The sequence below is a fragment of the Sitodiplosis mosellana genome, unplaced genomic scaffold, assembly GCF_009176505.1.
Source record: "Sitodiplosis mosellana isolate CC-2019 unplaced genomic scaffold, AAFC_SMos_1.0 Smas_scaffold_21, whole genome shotgun sequence".
NCBI classification, from domain to species: domain Eukaryota; kingdom Metazoa; phylum Arthropoda; class Insecta; order Diptera; family Cecidomyiidae; genus Sitodiplosis; species Sitodiplosis mosellana.
The window spans coordinates 750,919-770,114 of NW_022595263.1; the positions used below are offsets into that span (position 1 = coordinate 750,919).

Sequence of the window (19,196 nt, forward strand, 5' to 3'; positions counted from 1 at the left end):
AAAAAAAAACATAGTGTGGTTGCCGAATGGAAAAATCGAGGCACGATTGGAATTGTGCGTTTCAATGACAGTTGCAAAAACAGCCATTATCCTCTCCTTGAAGTAAATCTCGTTTTTTTGCAACCATGAAAAAATTAGTTCATCCTTTCAGCATCATATTTTATCTATTGATCGAACTATCGAGCTAATGAGCATGACGTTCTTTGTTTTGTTGGTCTCGTGCATATGAAAAAACGCCTAATGCCAATACTCCCATGGGGAATAGTTCGAAAGAAAGTCGTTAAATATTTGAGCCATATTGCGAATTTATGACATAATAATAACCGAAGATTAGATATGGTCTGGCCGATTTTGCAAGTAAGGCATTTTTTTCCTAAGTAAAACGCCTGCGTTAAGTGAGATGTTTGAGCAGAAATCTATTAGTTTTTTTCTCCGTTCTCGAAGACAGTGTTGTATGTATCTAGTTTGAGGAAAATTTATGGCCTATCTGCAATGGGAAGTCAACACGAGAGAAATTTTTATTGTTTTCCATATTTTTATGACTTTGGTGTGTGTATATCTGTGTGTGTTCAAACAGGCAAACGATAACTGACGATGCAGATTTGCAGTCAAGCTGCTCAAACTGTAACCGAGGGTGGCCTTGTTCATGGTCAAGAAAATGATAGCTAATAGAAAATGTTAAGTGTGTTTCATTGTCTTTCATGAACTCGATTTTTTTTTCTCCTCCGGCCGTAGATAACGAGGAGATTGTTCAGTATTACATCAGCATGTAGCTGTTTTTTGTGTGCCTGACTGCAAATGGCCATTCATGGTGAGAGTATGACAATTGTAAGGATCATAAAAAATAATTTCAACAAAATTACATTGCAAAGTTTTCTTTGGAAGAGAAAGGAAAGAAAACAATTTTCTTCCAGTTTACACAGACCCACAGTTGAAATCAAGTCTTATGAAATGTTGAATAGCAAACGGCATACTTTCTTCGTTTGAGTCTCTTTTTTTTTTCATTTAAAAAACGACAAAAAAATGAATCGTCGCTTTTCTGTTTGCGAAAAACAAATCAAAAAGTAGATGTGGAAAAGCGAGTCGTAACAAAAATAGAAAGTGATGTTATTTCAATCTATATAGATATATGAATGGATTGGGCATATTTTCCTGTGTGTTGTGCTCTTTGCTATGTGAGAACTTTTGTTTATATTCTATATTTATTTCGATATTTTTTTTTGTCCTACAAATTCGTAACTCATTCGATGCGACAACAGAAATGGAATGAAGGCGACAGCAGCACAAAAAGTAAAAATAAAAATTATCAAAAAGAAACAAAGGCAGCATGTAAGTAAGGTAAGCGAAATGCTTTTTGTTTTGCATATATCGTATCTTCATTTAGGTGTGTATGTGCGTTGAATAGAGCGAACTGAGCGTCGTTGTCTGTGTCACATACACGAAAAAAAAAGATAGCGTGTTACCGAAAAATATTCATGCCGTTTTCTTTTTGCTGGTGCCCTGTTTTTTCCATGCACACACTACACTCGAATGTGTGTGTGTGCTTGTCTTTAACTTTGCGACATACGCAACGAACGATATGCGAAAGGTATGCAGTGCATGACATATGAAACTTTTCTTCGTTTGGTGCCGTCTTCGTTCCTTTTTCCTTATTCTTTACTTCTTCCACTTCAACTTTCCAAATAGCACATACACACGAAACGAATTATTCTACATGCTCTAATTTTTCGGGTTTCATTTTGCGAATTTTCGGTTTGTGTGACAACTTTGCAATCATTTCTGTTCGTCGATTTCGTTTTCATTGTAACTGACTTTTGGCTTTTTTTGCGTTTTCGTTCTCGGTATTCTACGTTGTCTGTGCATTGTTTGGCATTTTATCGTAGCAAACATTTTGTGCCATTTCTTTTATGAAATATTTTGCTGTATGTAAATATAAACAATTTAGCTATTGCTGGCAATTCGTTCTGCTCCCATTGCATCATATTGTTTTGTTCGTGTGTATGTGCCTCAGGTATGGGTCACTTTTGACTCGGTGTATTGGTTAAAAAGCGACAATAGATTTCTTACGTAAAATTGAAACTATGACTTTTCTATGCATAGAGACGAAAAACTTTACCATCTATTGAAACAGCGACGTTATCCAGCTGAGAAGCTATAGAAGAGTGCAAATAATAAAGCAACTGAGAAGAGCGAAGAAAAAACAATTGCTTTGTTCCTTTTCAAGTAATTTGCAAACACCGAATGCACATGCTTCAATTACTGCATTGTCTTCAATAAACAAAGATAGGAGTTTGCATTGTCCTGACCGGTGCTTTCCTTTTGCGTCAATTTCACTCACAATCAATAGAATTGTTGTTACTTCCTTGTTTGCTTACCTGGAAAGAGGGAAGAAAAAGAGAACGGTATGAATATCTTCTGTTCTATACAGGCAAAACATTGAAAGATTCATAAAGCGTAGTAAAATGTTTTCAAATGCAAACAGAAAAATCCGAACTAAAACCGAAAACATTGCAACAAGTTTTCAAAATATCAAATTGTGTGTCACATCGAGAGTGACTAATTATTCAAAGTGTTGCCTAATATCGATGCACAATGCGATAGAGTGCATGGCGAGAATAATCCCAGCCTCAACAACAGTCAAAACCAGACAGACGAATTGGGAGAGGCACACGAAAATCAAAACATAACATTAATCTTAATAAAAAAAAATACGGCATTGATGCTACGTGCCAACACGATTCCCATTCACTTTAATCCTTATCAATTCATATTGTTTTCGATTTTCTTCTCACATAATACAAAAATAGATGCGACCCATGCGCCGCCGCTTCAGCACTGATGTTTAGAAATGCAAGCTAACAAATAAATTCGAGACGACTTTGGTGCGTATTGTTTTTTCTCCGTTCGTTGGTTAAAGCGATTGGAGCGCTCGTGTTTATGGAGTGTGATTTGCGACACGTGTTTGATAGACTGAGATTGAATGTGAAGCAGAGTCGACGCATAAAACTGTTTTCGAACAAACGCTTAAGAGATTCGAGGCGGCCAACGTCGTCGTCGTCTCCGTTGCAATTGCCATTGTGAATATGGTTTTGTGAAAATCCCATAACACGAAACCTCTTCTTAATTATTTTTCGATTCAAAGGCGCCATATCACTCAGCAGTGTGCAGAAAATACATGTGTAAAACATCAAACTTTCGGCCCAGAGAACACGTTTTCGGGGGGAATGATTCCATTCGAAATGAAAACATCGTGAATATACATGTAGCAACTATTGTTCGTGCTAAAAATATGGTGCGAATGTAATACGGCAAAGTGAAAGCACCTATCACTATAAGAAGAAGAAGAAGAAGAAAAACATGAAGAGTGTGTGTGAGCAAAGTATTGTGTCCATTTTGTGGTGGTATGTTTGATTTTAATCCAAAGCAAAAATGAATTATCACTAAGTGCTCGGCGACTCGTAGTTGCATTTGACTAAAAGCAGATCCATGATTGAATGGAAAAAGAATCAAATTAAATAAAGTATCATATCAAAGAAGGAGTGCATACGGGACGAAAAGAAAAAGACATTTGTATCATTTGTCCGCTTACACTGGTGGTGTTTGCGTTGTGTGAATACCAAAAATATGAAGCGGATGATGAAAAACGGCAATACCGAAAAGAAGCAAACATGAAACAATAAGAACAACGAGAAAGTGATGGCAACGACACATAAGCACAAAACGAAGACGAGATTCGGTATGACACACACTCACGCTTGTACGGCACACGGAGAGCGTTCGGAGAGTACGCCGTCGTATGTGTATATGATTGCATATCCATGTTCTAATATTTTCACATTTCTTTACTATTATTTTCTGTTAGGTCGTAAATCAAATGCATCAACCCCTACTGTCAAGCCACGCCTGTCAAAAAACATTTGCTTTTACTCTCTTACGTTTTCGTTTCGCTCGCAACTTGTACTTGTCGTATGTTTGTGCTCACACACACACACACATGGAGAGAGAGAAAGAGAAATAATGCCTGAAACGTTGTTTGCCTGAGAGAGGGTTCTCTCTCTACGTATAATTACCAAAGCGTATAAGTCTACAGCTATTTGAAGCGTACACGCGATATTCGCATCAACGACAGGACTAAAGAGTAAGAGGGATAGGCAACCAGAATTCGTCACAAATACACACAATTTTATTATTTTTCATCATTTACACATCCAAAGTTTCAAGTACATCACATCCATGTAATCTGTATCGTGAAAACAAACTCTAAAATCCCCCAAAAAAGCGATCCCGATATTTCGAGGAGATTCATCCAAAATGAAAATAGTTACACCATCAACAGTTAAATAACGCCAACAATTTTACGTATTCCCGAAAAATGAGACGTCGAAAGAAGAAAAAAAACAACAGACTTGTTAGTTGTCCGTCGAAATCGTACACTTTTCGGGTGTTGTTGTTGTTTTGTCTCTATCTCCCTCTTCTTTTCGATCCATTACTGTGCAAACGCATTGCTGCCCATTACGGGCACTGGCCCGGTATGAGTGTATGTGTTATTGCAATGCTAACTTTTTGCTGGCCTTTCATTTTATTTTCGTTAGCCGAAACGTTCGTGTCTGTCAATGACTTTTACGGAGGGTACGAGTGCTGTGAAACTTATCCATGCATGGATAGATTTGTCTCGTTTTTTTTCTTCTTCTTCTACACCAAACACATGTAAAGATACATTTCAGTGCGCCGCTCCGATGACACATGCAACTGAAACAGTTTCCAAAGAAAGTGATTCGTGCATTTACCGAAACCGTTTTACTCCTAATTTATCTCTTAAATCTTCACTTTGGATAATGCAGCTCTTAATTTGCGGCTGACTGTAGTCGGCTGCTTCAGAAGATGAATACGAAAAAAAACGCTCACACAGTGATACTTTTATTCAGACCATGTACAGTTTACAGTTCATTTAAAAGTGTCTAGGCCTTTGAGATAGGAGTTAATGAGCGCAATCGAAACCAAAAAACCAAAGTCGCCGTAAGTGTTAACGTCGAGAGAATTGCAAGAAACGTTTTTTTTCCTTTTTCTCAGTTCAAATATAGGTTCAATCGCCTTACGCAATATTTTCATCATCTACTTTTTGAGCGAGGTATGTTTTTTTTATTCTTCTTCGATACGTTTTAAACAGAATGAAATGTCTATTTACAAAAAAAACCCGGTTCAAAAGCCGCTGAATTGTTATCAGATCAAGGAGATTAATTTGATTGGGCGTTCTCGATTAAAATTTATTATTTATTTCATTTTCACCGGCACATCCACATTTCATGGGCGCAACCATACGTGCATTTACAAAATAAATAACCGTTTATCAAGGCGCACGAATCTCTAATAGGAAGTATTGTTTGCATTCATAGATTCCATACTCGTTTTTTTGTTGCTCTGTACATATGAAGGGGTCGCAAAAAACCATCTCGAATAATTTTCACAGAAATGATTGAATGGAGTTTATCGACGAAAAAAAACCGAACAACTCGATCCAAAATAGTCACATCGAATTTCGTCAATAAACTCCACGAGTGTCGGCATCAAACGATCGCTTATCAGCAAACGATGAAAAAGTGAAGAATCAAATTGAATAAGGCCATAAAATAAATATTCTGCGAAACATAACCGACAGCCCAAGCCGCATGAGCAGAAAGTCAATGGAACGAGGAAAAGGCAAAACTTTAAAACCGTTGTATATATATATATATATATATATATCGGTAGTGAGCACCCGATGGAGTGAAACTTCTGTATTTTGAATAATTCAGAAAATCGGATATGATTCTTTCTCTCTATTCACGGTATTGGGAAACGAATCGGATGAGAAAGGCAGCGTTCGACACCTCATGTAATTTTTCAAGCTATTCGACTTCAAAACAAGTTCTTTGATTCGTTCGCTCACAACATCGAGAGTCAACCGTGCGTATGGTTCTTCGTGCAGACCAATCGAAAAGTAAAAAAAAATTGCGCATATAACGTTGTCGAAGCAGTGAGCAATGAAAAGCGACCTACGGAATGAACAAAAAAAAAACCAAAACGCTGTATTCACAGAAGAAGAAAAGTACGAGCCACTTGTTAAACTATTAACGATGAATTGAGCACGTAATGCATAAATTTTATTTCATACCGACATTGTTTTCAGTGAAAATAAGAATTATGAACTCGTTATATCAAATTCAATGAGGAGCAACTTTATTCACGTCTTTTTGTTGTTCTCGCGCAAACCGTTCGATATTGTGATTTTTCCGTGTGATTTTCTTTGTTCATTCGTCGGTCTCCCTTTTTGCTGTACCGTTCCGCTCAGAATATAATGATTTTCACACATATTCTTCCCATTCTTTCGGACGTTTAATTTAACTATTTTTTTTTTGGATTCTTGGGAACTTTTTCATCCATCGTTCAAAATGTGCGCGAAGTGAAAGAATTTTTGTTTCCGCTGTACAAATATTTTGTTGAGCGACGGATCATTCTTTTTTCGGCTGTTCGCCATCAGAAACGAGGATTATTATTTGAAGTGATTGCGCAAATGTTTGTTTGGGCCGCTTCATGATGAATGTGATTTATGAGACACATTGGAATTTCGAAAAGCACATAAATTCAACGGTTTTTTGTTCGTTTCGGATGCTCCAGAAATGTCTTCCCTTCTCTGACTTATCATGCATGTGTCATTTCATTCGATAATCAGTTTCCACGTCGGGATGGCCGTTTTGGTGCGGAGGTTTTGGGGAGACCAAATGCGAATAACCACATCTAAACACACGATTTAAATAATTCAAATCAGAATGAATACGTGTCGATATATCGATATATTAGATAAAACAAAGTGATCTAGGCAAAGTCGTCTTCCCTCGCAATTGTTTCACTAGCTGGTGAAAACACAATACATATCTATGAATAATCTATGCATGATAAAACATGTAGCATAGAAGAAGATGGCACAATCGGTCACTTCGAATACCACAACCCACCGAACATGTGATGAGCAGGCAAATGGATTCTTTTCAATCGAGTCACGTTTCACACAGATGCCGTCGATTCGAATATTTACATTTGGACTTTTTCCGCTTTCGATACGTCCCCAAAAACGGAGACCATATCAAATGTGCCGATTTCATGTAAATTGTTCTATCATGGGAAGAAGATTTTGGATTTAAAGACAAAAACAGTGAAATCGAATATTTTCCATGAAATCATTCATTGACCAACCCATTTTTATTGCATAAAAGTCTTTTTACATAAAATTTTCCACAATTCAGTGCTATTAAGCGTTCAGATTGATCAAAAATGAATTTTGAATAGATTTATCTAGCAAAAAAGAATAAAACCACAGAAAAATTCGGACTGAATTTTAATGTTTTGATTATATGATATTAGAAATACTGTTTAGTTTGAATCAATCGAAGATTTGAAATCTCAAATTAAATATTGATCCGGGCTTCCAACTTATTATTAAATATTCAGTTCATTTCAAATGTAAAATCAAGCAATAAAGAGACCTAAATCAAAATCTAATTTCCTTCATCGCCGGTTTTGTTTTTACATACGCCGCAAAATCACTTGAATATCCCAAAAAAGTCGATACAACTGCTCCGATGCTCTTCAATCATATATGAATTGTTGACGATGGATGCAAAAGTGCACGGAGTGTGTTGCATGAAAGATTTATGTGGGAGTTAAATTGGTCTCGATGAATGTGAGAACATTGTGCGTGTTTATTGCAATTGAATTGTCGACTAGCATTGAATTGAATGCAACGCTGCTACAGGAAACTTGTATGTATCGTGAACTGTCTACCTCTCAACGGGTAATCGTTTCGATTTAGATCACGTCAGGCCAATAGAATATGATGTGGCCATGTGTTGCGAGGGATTTTTTTTTTCTTTCTGGAAATCATGTTTATTGAGTCGGTGCGACATAAACGAAAGGAAATCATAATGCAAATGTATTGGCCAAATAGTAGAATCCACAATAAACGTGTGTCGTAACTGTCGTATCACCCAAGAAATAAAGTTGGCTGGGCAAAAATAGTGATATGAACGCCAAAAAGCAAATCGTTTACACGAATAAAACTAAGACCGAGTGAGAGAAAGAAAAATAAAGTCGAAATCTAAGAATGAGCACCCAAAGTAAGAGCCCAACATACATTTATAATGCCGAAAGCGGCAAGCGATTTTCGCATGTTCTTGCACGGCTTTACGGTTAGAATGATTTTTTCGCCGGTGTTGTTTTTTGGATATATACCCGTAAGTCGATGCTTTAAAAATACTGTTGAAATGTTGTTTCGGTGTATTTTCTGCTGTCGCAGTCTGTGGCTCACAAAACACCAAAGCCTTTTCGATCGCGTAATATTTTTTTTTCTGTTCCTCTACTCTTTTCGTGTCTCCTTTTTGATAGTATGCGTTTTCATGCCGTACTGGTTTCGAGTCACTGTTACTGCTGCTGCTGCTGCTCTTCCTCTCTTTGCCGTAAACACAAGAAATATACTTTATTCATTCGCTTGGGTTATTTTTTTTTCTTCATTCCGTTCAGTCGTTGCTCCGACACATGGTTAGAAACGTGGCTTCGCCCGATCATCTCGCCGGTTTTTTGTACACCATGGCTTCACAGCGCTTTTCCAAATGCCGCACATTCAAAGCAATAATAAAATTGTAAATAATAATTTTATTGCAATTTAAATAATCGTGTGGTGTAATTTTCGTATGTGGCAAACACGAAGTACACATTGTTCAATTCGCTATCGTTGTAGTCGTTGGCGCGCGTATGTGCCTATATATGTGTGTGTATGTGTTTAGCAGTTGGCTGTTCGTTTAGTTGTTCTTATTGTTTTGCAAGTATTGCGTTTAGCATCGGGTATATATGTTTCGTGGAACAATCGGATCGAGTGCAGTAAGAAGAAGGCGTACAAAAAATGTAAATCGGAACGAATTTATGATTATTTATTACTTTGTTACAAGTTCATATTATTTTAGTTGATCCTTTTTTCCCGTTTTCGCTCCGGTTTGTGGGATTTTGTTATCTAGTCATTTTGGATTCAATGTCAATATTATAAATTATTTGTGGTGTTGGCCTTTTTCTGCTTTTTTTACCACATATATTTCATTTTATGAAGTTACCGAAATCATATCGACTCTTGTTGAATGTCGATGGAAACGGTCAAAAAAGCAATTCATCTTGTTGGATTCATCATCGATTTACCGACGGCATTCACTGCATTCACTGTACAACTTAATTCGAACTCATCGTCACTCGACAAAATCATTAATTTTCTTTCTGTCAAACTAGTAAGAGGAAAAGGGGAATAAAGGAAAAAATCGAACTGAATGGCATTCTCACCTGTTTAAATTGTGCAATCGATTGCAGGAAGGACACTTTTTGTTTTTGTTTTGTTTAAGCAACGTATTTTTATCGCGTTATCGCCACCGAAAACGATTACATCAAGTGTGGATTGCGGAGGAAGAGCACAAGTTCGACTCACTTTTCGACGGACAAAATAAAATTCATTGAAATATTAATAGTTTGTTTGGTTCTTTTATGTGGTAAGTGTGTGTTTTTTTTTCTCGTGTGTCGTTCGATGGATGTCGAAGCGCAAAAGTTTCGTTCGATTATTCGCAAAAATTCGTTTGATGCCAACGGCTAGCCAAGTGTAAACGAGCCAGCGCTGCTTAGATGTTTTCTTACTCTTTCGTTTTTTGGTTCCTTGATATTCCTTTTAACACGCTGAACAAATAGCATTTATCAAGCACATAAATCATCAAATATTACGCTCTCTGTTACAATAAATTATAAAATGTCCGCAAAGAAAATTCACAAGTCAATGCCATTTTGGAATTTCGTTTCAATGTTCGTTGTCTTTCCGGCGAAATGTATGCAATGTTTTATTTGAAATGCTATCGCATATCAGTCGCTGTAGTAAGTGTTAGTGTTACGTTCGATTTTTCTTTCTTTCTTCTATTCTATACGCTCTTGATAATTTTAACATGACACAATTTGCACGAGGGCGAAAGCAGCTTTAAAACACCATGTCCGTTTGTATGCTATAACATTGCTCTTTCCATCATTTTAAAAACGCTTTTTGCATTGTTCTTATTGTTCGTTGCGTATTGATTTTTGCGTTATCAAAGCATTGTGATGGCGCAAAATGTCAGATTTGATGGCGATTGTGTTGGATTCATCGTGGCAAAAGTGTGTTCGACTTTTACTTTGACGATGATTAGATGGTACATGAGTAACGACCAATACAAGAAACACATAACACTCCGATGGAGAGGCGAAATATATTTATAATTTTATTGATTTTCGTCTTGATTGTGGTGTGTTGTATGTATTTTGCGTATTTTTCGAAGTTCTTGAATTTGATTTGGATTCAATGCAGAGACCAAGAGAGAGAGAATGAGAGAGAGAGAGTGACTCGGCACAACAATGCCGTGTTTTTGTATACGGTTTGTCGGTTTTATTATATACTCGGGCCCGCTATTATATAGGGAATTTGGTATTTTTGCCGCTCTTTCGATTCAATTGCTGTACGAGAACGAGGGTAGAATAATCTTCTCTGACATTCTGCGTGTTTGTTTTCGCTCTATTATTTCAACTGCTGCTTGTGAATCATCGTTTCATTGCTCTCATGGTTTTCGTTCTCTCGCTCACACAATATTCGTATTTCGTATCGATTTTTATGCGTTAGCATGATTTAAAATGTCTTTCACACGCAATTTTACTCAACTTGAAATCTTCTCGAACAATTTTTCAGAAGATGAAAACAAATTCTTTGTCGTATTCAATGTCTTTTCGTTTATCGCTTTACTTATTTTAATTAGATTTGAAACCTCGATGTGATCAACCTTAAACGCTAGACTCAATCGTTTATCAATCAATTTTAGTATCAAAAATATAAATACAATTTTTTTTGTAGTCTAAAAGTAAGGAATTTGGGGAGAAAACTTTCTAAATTTACGATTAATCGACTGAATTTCTTTATTATTTACATTTCCGGGAAGAAATTATGGGAAAAAAATTGAAATGTTATTTACAAAAGTTTTGCTTTTGAGTTTACAAATTGTTTTGATTTTTTTAATTTTATGTTTTAGTTGCTATAACTGATTTCTTTGTCGTTTTCGTTTTTTTCAAAATTTAATCGCGCTTAAAGGTTATTGCTTTCAGAAAATAATTTTCCAATAAAAAAAAAACGTATCGAACTAAGCAGAAAAATCGGCAAACAAAAACAGTAAAGTCAATGAACGTTGAATTAATCTCTTCGTCAAATTATGTGCATTTTTCGTAATATATGCGAAACAAAATGATTAAAAAGCAATTTAATGTTTGTGAACTTTGTGAAACTTCACTCGCGGTTTTCGTTATTGATTTCAAGGCGAAAATAATTTTCAATTTGTCTGTTTTACACTTGTTATTTTTAATCTTTGTCTTTATTTCCTTAGATCACATGTGCACCTCATCGGCGAATCATTTGCGAATTGTTTCATTTTGCGACGACGTTTTTTTGATCGAACGAAGCACAGCGAATACATAAATCTGACTGAATGTATGGCCACACTATAAAAAGATTGAGAAATTCGGTGACGAGCGACAGTAAAATCGGCACGGTACAAATTGTGTTCGCACAGTTTTCACATGAAACGACCATCCAATGGATCATTTCAGATTGATACTAATGCACAAACACTTGCTGATAAAGCATGAAACCGACGTTTTTTGGCCGTCGATGCTGGCTGGCGAATAATACGACGATACGGCTATGTACGGATGTGCACACATCGTCTATATATTTCTGCAACTACAATGCTACCGCATCAGAATGCTTGGTGCTGCTGCTGTTGTTGTTTTAGTTACTCGAATGGTTTATGTGTTTGTATGAGAATTTATATGGAAAAATTTACTGCGTGCGCGCCACAAAATTGAATGAAGAATGAAGTGAGATGCTGCGCATAAATGATTTTTCACATAGATCCGAAGCACATAGAGCTAGTGAGCGGTGTAGTAAACAGTATTTTGTGTGTGTGTTTTTTTCCCTTCTGACTCACAACAACTGTACTCGGCCCGAGTGAGTCTCGTGTAAGTGTGTATCGAAAATACATTCGTCGAAAATCGGTAGATTGTTTTTCTATCATTTGTTCAACAGCGATTCATTGCTCGTCCATCGCTCATGGTGGAGAGTGAATTCGCCAACACAAACACACACTACTGATAACGAACGCAATTACGTTCTTAGATTGCACACACTTTACGGAATCGACTGTAAACAAAACAATGGAAGGGTCGTCGCCGTAAACGAGTGTGCGGAAAATGGGTGCCCCAAGTAAGACACACATCGTTCTACTGCAATCGAATCGAATCGAAATGTCGAGCGCTGCATATGCCGTGTGCGCTGTGCACTCTATGATTCCGTTATTGTTGTGAATAGAATTTGATGTTCAAAGCAAGTTTGTTACCCATAAAATATTTCATACTCTGATGTGTCGGCAAAGCGTAAACAATTCGACCTGACTAACGATTGCTTTTATCATGTGAAAATACATGTGGCGAAAAAGTTTTTACATCGGGTTTCAATGCTTAGGATGGCCTGAGCCGAGCGGTGCGTGTGTATGTGCCAACTAATGAATGTAAAAATTCAACAACAGTCGATAGCTGAAACTTCTCCTTTTCCCTTCGAAGACGACACAAGAGAAAATAAAAACAACAACCATACACATCCCTTCAAAGAGTGATGTGTTGGAACTGAACCATGAAACTCATTTATTTGCTGCAATCGCAGCCGATGTTATCTGTGTTGAAACAACGGAAAACGACTACAATTTTTCCCGTTTTCAAATTATCTGCGATAAAAACTTTTAGCATGTACTCAAGTGTTTACTCATTATTTTCGAATGTAACCGTTAAATTTGCTCTTTAACCTTTATTTGATGTTGCTTCGAGTGGGAAATCTTCAATTATATACCAATAAAAATCACGGGATTTTTAATTGTTTTTTTTCTCGTCTGCATTTCAGCAAAACGCAATTCGAACCAGTATGTGTCAGTACAAGATAGCGCGACCGATGAGAAAACATTCGCACTGAAAGGAATTGGCTTTCAGCCCAGTCTCGAAAACCTGAAGGCTAAGTTTTATTTCGTTCGATTTGATTTATTATTTAAATTCCATATTTCATTTATTGTTTCGCAAATTCCAGATTCGTTACGTGTTTCGAATGTGTAAATTTATGACAAATAAAGTGTACGGAAAGTCATTGGTCACACAGCAGAAGAAAAAAATAGGTAAGCATTTATGCCTCGCACCGAAACGAATATCTTTTGAACGTATCATATTGCACTTAGCAAAAGGCTGATCGTAAATCTAATTAAAAATTGGTATTAAACGGCGACTTGCAGCTGCATATTATTCATTTCAAGTTCTTGTTGAACTTATTTTGTGCCGTACACACAAAAACAGAGCGAAAAAACAGACACTTCAATTTGTTTATCAGCACTGTAAACCGGTCTAAGTCTAATAACTACTTCAATGTATTTACTTGGTCATTCAATACGTTCAACCGGATTTTGTCCAGTCAAACTTATTTCAAATGTGTGTATATTTTCAAGAACATTTCACAGCAAAATAAACGAACACTTTGTGCCCATTTCCTCTAATATTATGATAATTTCAAACAACAAAGTTGCAATTTTATACGGATACTTATGTTGTTTATCAAATTTTCCACTACAAAATGGCGAATATAATGCGCATCAGAATGATGGATTATCATTTAACAAAATAAGTTATTACGTATTAATATTGATTTTAATATCTCCTCGACATCACAACATATCTACTTTGATATGCTGTGAATGTTTCATTTCGAACCCCATTTTTTCCCTCTTTCGGTATCCTTGTGGTGTGGCCTGTCTCAATTCCAAGTTGACGGACATTGTAGAAAATGGAAAATAGACTTTTGGGATCGAAACGTTCCGACAGCAAAAAGCAATATTGATTAATGGATTCTTATTGGCCATGAGCGACAGGCAGCAAATATACTTTCTCTCTATCCATATATTTATGCAGCATAATCCATTGGACCGTTCATCATGTGTGCTGTTGTGTGTTGCTTTTGTGGGGCATATAATGTTTTTGATTTTGCGTGATTCAACTATTAGCATTTGGATACGCTTGTTGGCATTTTTTTCTCTCTATTCCCCATCATAGCACTATGATGAATTTTTCCTTCATCGAACATTTTCAACCGAATCGATTCGGCTCAATTTCCTTGCTCTGGTTTCGATTCCCTTTTTTATACTTAGTATAATCGAAATAAACGAATTCGGACACATTTCGAAAGTATGCTCTTGCTCAGTCAGAATTTTTTCGCTCCTGATTTGAACGAGCAATCCGCATATATGCGTGTGCTGTTTTCCCCGATGAAACAATAACAATGACGGCACAGGAAGTAGTTTTCCTTTTTGTATACATTTATTCACGGAATCTAATCTTCTAAATTGACGTCGATTCAATTTCGTAATAAGGTTTTCTTGTTTTGCCCATTTTTATTTATATAACTTTTTCTTTTGTTTTTCGTTCGGTAGACACATTTTGCCACGCGGAGCCGCAATGAGTGAGTGAAGCGATGAGGAGAGGACAGCACAAATATAATACATAGACAGAAAGCCGAGTTAAATCCTACGATTTGCGCTTTTGACATAATTTTATTGATTTTTTTTGGTTTGCTTCATATTTTCTACTGGGAAATTGGAATTGATTCGGCAGTTGAATTGGCCAAAGACACAGAGAGAGAGAGGCTCTGTCCATGCGGAATCGATTCGTGGGCCAAGCAAAAGAAAAGTTATAATAATTTTTTGGTTGGAATTCATATAGAAGACATTATTATTGGTTAATCAAGTGTAAATAAATTTGATTTATGTTTATGCGATGCCGAGTAATTGAAAATGGAGACAGACCAAGATGATTTTAATTTATGTAAATATTCAAGCAGAATTTTTTTTTGCTCGTCACATGATAAATGTATTTGTATTTCGAATCGGACATAATAAGCCGAGTCAATGAACAGTTTCTTTCTCCTCTTTAATTCAATCAGAAATATTATTCCCTCTTGAATTTGATCGAAGAAAATGAAACAAAGAAATTCGCATCTTCATCAGCGTCGACTCGATGAGCTCATGTGGCAAATTGGAAATTTATTTCAAAAGTAGCGCATTATAACTCAAAAATCGCATAAATTCCATTGATAATCCCGATTGCGAGCGGTGCATGATTAATTTCCGTGAAAGAATTTCCAAGCCGTGGCTCCAACGGAAAAACCAAAATATATTTTTTTCATTTCCTACTACTCAAGTGACATGTGTATCAAAAAAGCTTTGTTTATTCATCCGTTTCGCACGCAACACAGTTACCTTTGAGACATTCTTCTGATGCTGCTGCTACTACAAGTGGGCGTCGAGCATTTCCAATTTGTTTTTCTTTCTGCGAGCATACCAAAAATCCAAACACGGCGTCAAACAATATTTTGGCTTGTTCCAAACTAATCCCATGTTGTATCGCCAGACGTATGCACTTGTCGCATGTCATCAAATGGATACGGTGCGATTACGATTTGATCGGTCGAAATGAAAAATTGAAAATGCGCTGCGTGATCAGTGCGACGAGTGTAGACATGTATCGCATTAAAAATAGATGCGCTGCGTACAATTTGGTCTGATGCAAGATTTTAATCGGCAAAAATCCTAGTTAATGGCACCATCAACATTCTAATATAATTTATTGCTCGCTCCGTTTCCATGTCGATCTTGTTTTGAGTTTGATCGCATGCTCGACGGCGGAAAAATGTAAACAAGCGATTAACAGAATCTTCGATTCGATCTTGCTTTTTTTTCGTCACCATCGAATGTTATCTTTGCTCTGTCGCGTATATGTGAGTGTGTAATGTGTACAGAATGAATGTATTCGCGTCACGTATGAAACGCGCATTCCAAAACACATCGACTAATTGGAAACGCTGAAATTTGAATTCAATCAAATGACATAAACAATTGCAAATGATAAAATCGAACGAAAAAAAACCCTTGCTCTCGCTTCGCTTATATATCGCTCGCATTTGACTTAATATAGTTAATATAATTGCCATAAAATCACACATCGTAAACCGAAGACAACGTCATTATTGTGTGTTCTTTGTGCCGTTTGCTACAATGCGAAAATTCAATTTATTTACTGGCTGCCGGTTTGATGAATGTGCGCGCGTATGCGCTGGAATGCATTCAATGAATGCGTGCTGAGCACAAGAGACGCTGAAACAGCGCGCCACTTGCAATAAAATTTAGTGCTTCGTTGACACAGAGCAGGTGGTATCGCGATGTGAAATGGTGAATTAAAATGAAAAACAAAAAAAACCTGAAGTCAACATAAAAACGCATCGTTCACGAGCCGCGTCACATTACTTGTGTAAACTGAAGGACGGAAATTGATGTGGCTCGTCACTGGTCATTCTTTATTTGCATTCTTTTCCATTTCGTGCACGATGACAGCCGTAAGTGTGAAAATGGCTTAGGTCAATAAACAAAATGTTCTTTGATTCATACATTCATAGTAGGAATGACCAGCTCAAGAATGACGAAATGTTTCTAGATTAGCCACTTACTCTAGAATTTACGATAAAGTGAGAAAGTATGCTATGCCTATTTGATAATGATAAAATATTCTCAGGCATTATCATTCGGTCATGTTGAATTTAAACAAAAGGCATTTTATAAAGGGGCTGTACAATGTATTCTTTTCGGAGGGCCATTTACTACTCGAAGAATGTTATCGCCATTGTCTTCTGATATCCTATGAAATGGAAATTGAATTTGTGGCCATCAATCATCGATGAAATCGACGGTAAACAAAGTCTCTTCTTCCACTAAGAACATCGGCTCGCACTTAATAAATCTTCCATATTACTATTTGTACGCTATTCATGCGTGAACTGATAACGATTTTATGTCAACCACAAGATTCAATGGAAATTGCACGTGACAGAGGAGAATGTAATCTATGGAACTTGTTAGATAAAATGCCGTCAACCTATTAAAACTGCCGTAATTTTGATGTTATTTTAATTTCAATCAAATTCATTTGCCAATCTCACCGTACGAATTCATCGTGAGTCGAAGCATGAATAAGAATATAAACGGATGAAGTTCATTTGGGCAACGTGCACATGTGCTCTTTAAACGTGTCATAAATACATAAATCTCTTATTCGAACCGATGAGTGTGTTGGTGACCGAACGGGATACACACATCCTGCACACACACACACACACACCGAGTGAAAGCCATTACACAAATATTTCAACGCACACACATAAACAACCCTAATACAAGCAAACAATACGTCAGCAGGATAAGGATATAATGAAATATATAACGAATATCACCCATACTAGTGCATGCACAGACCGTAGATTTCGGCTATCACTGAACAGAGATGGAGTATGGAAGTGAGAAATGTGTGGAGAATCGAAATGAAATACATGCACATTCACACGCGCAACGACAATGGAAGAAATTATTACCGAACGGAGCGGCCATTATTCATTTTACACTGTTAATTTTATTCGGCTATTTTCCACTTTACCGTTAGACAAAATTTGTATCGTGTTTCCTAGCGAAAAATGGAAACGAACTTCGGACTCGGTCCTTCGTACGAACGAGAGAAAAACACAGAAATAGTGAGCGCAATGCGTCCAATGAACTAATATCACTTATTTCTTATGCTTTCTCTCCCTTCATCGTTCTTTCTCTTTTCACTTGGCCTCCACCGTTGTTGTTTTTTTTTATGTCGTGCCTAATTTATTATGGGAAAATGAGTGCTGTAATTTCGGAGCAATGTATGTGTGTGCAATTCCGACAACAGCCTATGTTAACGTCAGACCTTGAAATTTCTCGAATGCTGCTAATATTTCTTCATTGCCGTCTCCTTGCATAAGCAACTCTCTTCGTCGGATGTTTTTCGCTCACTTTCTTAATTGTTTACGTTTATTAGAGTCCGACCGACCGAGCGTCCGTTCGCCGTTGTATTCGTGTTTGCGCTTACATCTGTGTGAATGCAAACAGCTGTTAGTCGGCGCGCAATTTCAACGACAAAAAATGTGTCGCTTGCATTTATTATTTTATACACATTTTTTTGTGGCTGTTGTTGTTCGAGCAAATCGAGTGCAATGGTTTTCTATCACTTTAATTTATGCAATGTCTTGAAATGTAATATTTTTTTCTTAAGGTATTAAAAAGAATGCTCAATTGGCTTTCAGCGTACAAGCAAACGTGATAAATGAAATGGATTATCTCAAACCATTGCAACTAGAATATGCCATGTTTAGAAGTGTACTTGGCGGGTGAGACGGGATGTGTGTGTACACGCATATTTGCCTTTTAGATCATGCGTTAAATGTAATAGGCATTGTGGTGTTGCGAATTTGAATATATGGCAATATTTTATTTTTTTTTGTCTCTTTTTTCCACTTCGGCTAAATCTTGTTGTTTATCGGCTTTCGGCTCAATTGCTTAGATTGTGTGTAAAGTCACGAAGTGAGCTTCACTTCGTCTCGAAAAAAACCACACACAAGGGTTTTAAGCTCTGACAAATATTGAATTTAAAATTGTGCCCTTTTCACTTGACTTTTGATGACAAACAGTACGCACAACGAATCTCTGCCGATTTATGTATGCGAAATGATTTGGATGATGCGCGTGCATGTGTAGTCGAGAATGAGACGAGCATCCATTGTTTACTGAAATTTCCTATATCGTTTGCTGCCTTGTGCTGGTGCACACACAAAATAATAAATTACCATTTGAATTGTGTGATTTAATTTACGATGTTTGTTCGCAATCGCTGAAAGCGAAAATAAGGGCTGAAAGTCACCGGGAGCAACATTCAAGATTTCGGCATACGACTGCTACCATATTATCCACACTGAAATGCTATCGAAATAGTTTACTTAATCTTCTGTCAGCCATGTGCATGAGTAAGACATAATGTCGTTTATTAATTTAGAACTTTCCATTCTATTCAAATGCCTTCAAGGATTTCCGTTTGTCTGTTCACAAACAACCCATACACTGCGCAACGATTTAGTTCAAACTCAGTGAAAAGTTCACGATAGTGAAAGTCGCCGAAACACATATTTATGT

General features: G+C 36.8%; 1 protein-coding gene across 3 annotated transcripts in view; it reads right to left on the reverse strand.

Annotated features, from left to right (window-relative positions):
* LOC129568586 (homeotic protein antennapedia) overlaps nt 1–19,196 on the reverse strand; it is an 82,808-nt gene that overhangs the window by 34,050 nt on the left and 29,562 nt on the right. The window contains exon 1 of one of the 3 annotated variants that reach the window (XM_055446663.1): nt 9,358–11,626. The exons of the other annotated variants lie outside the window; for them this stretch is intronic. The gene's annotated coding sequence lies outside the window, so the exon portion shown is untranslated. Of the gene's footprint in view, nt 1–9,357; nt 11,627–19,196 lie in introns of those variants that run through there. 3 annotated transcript variants of the gene reach the window in all.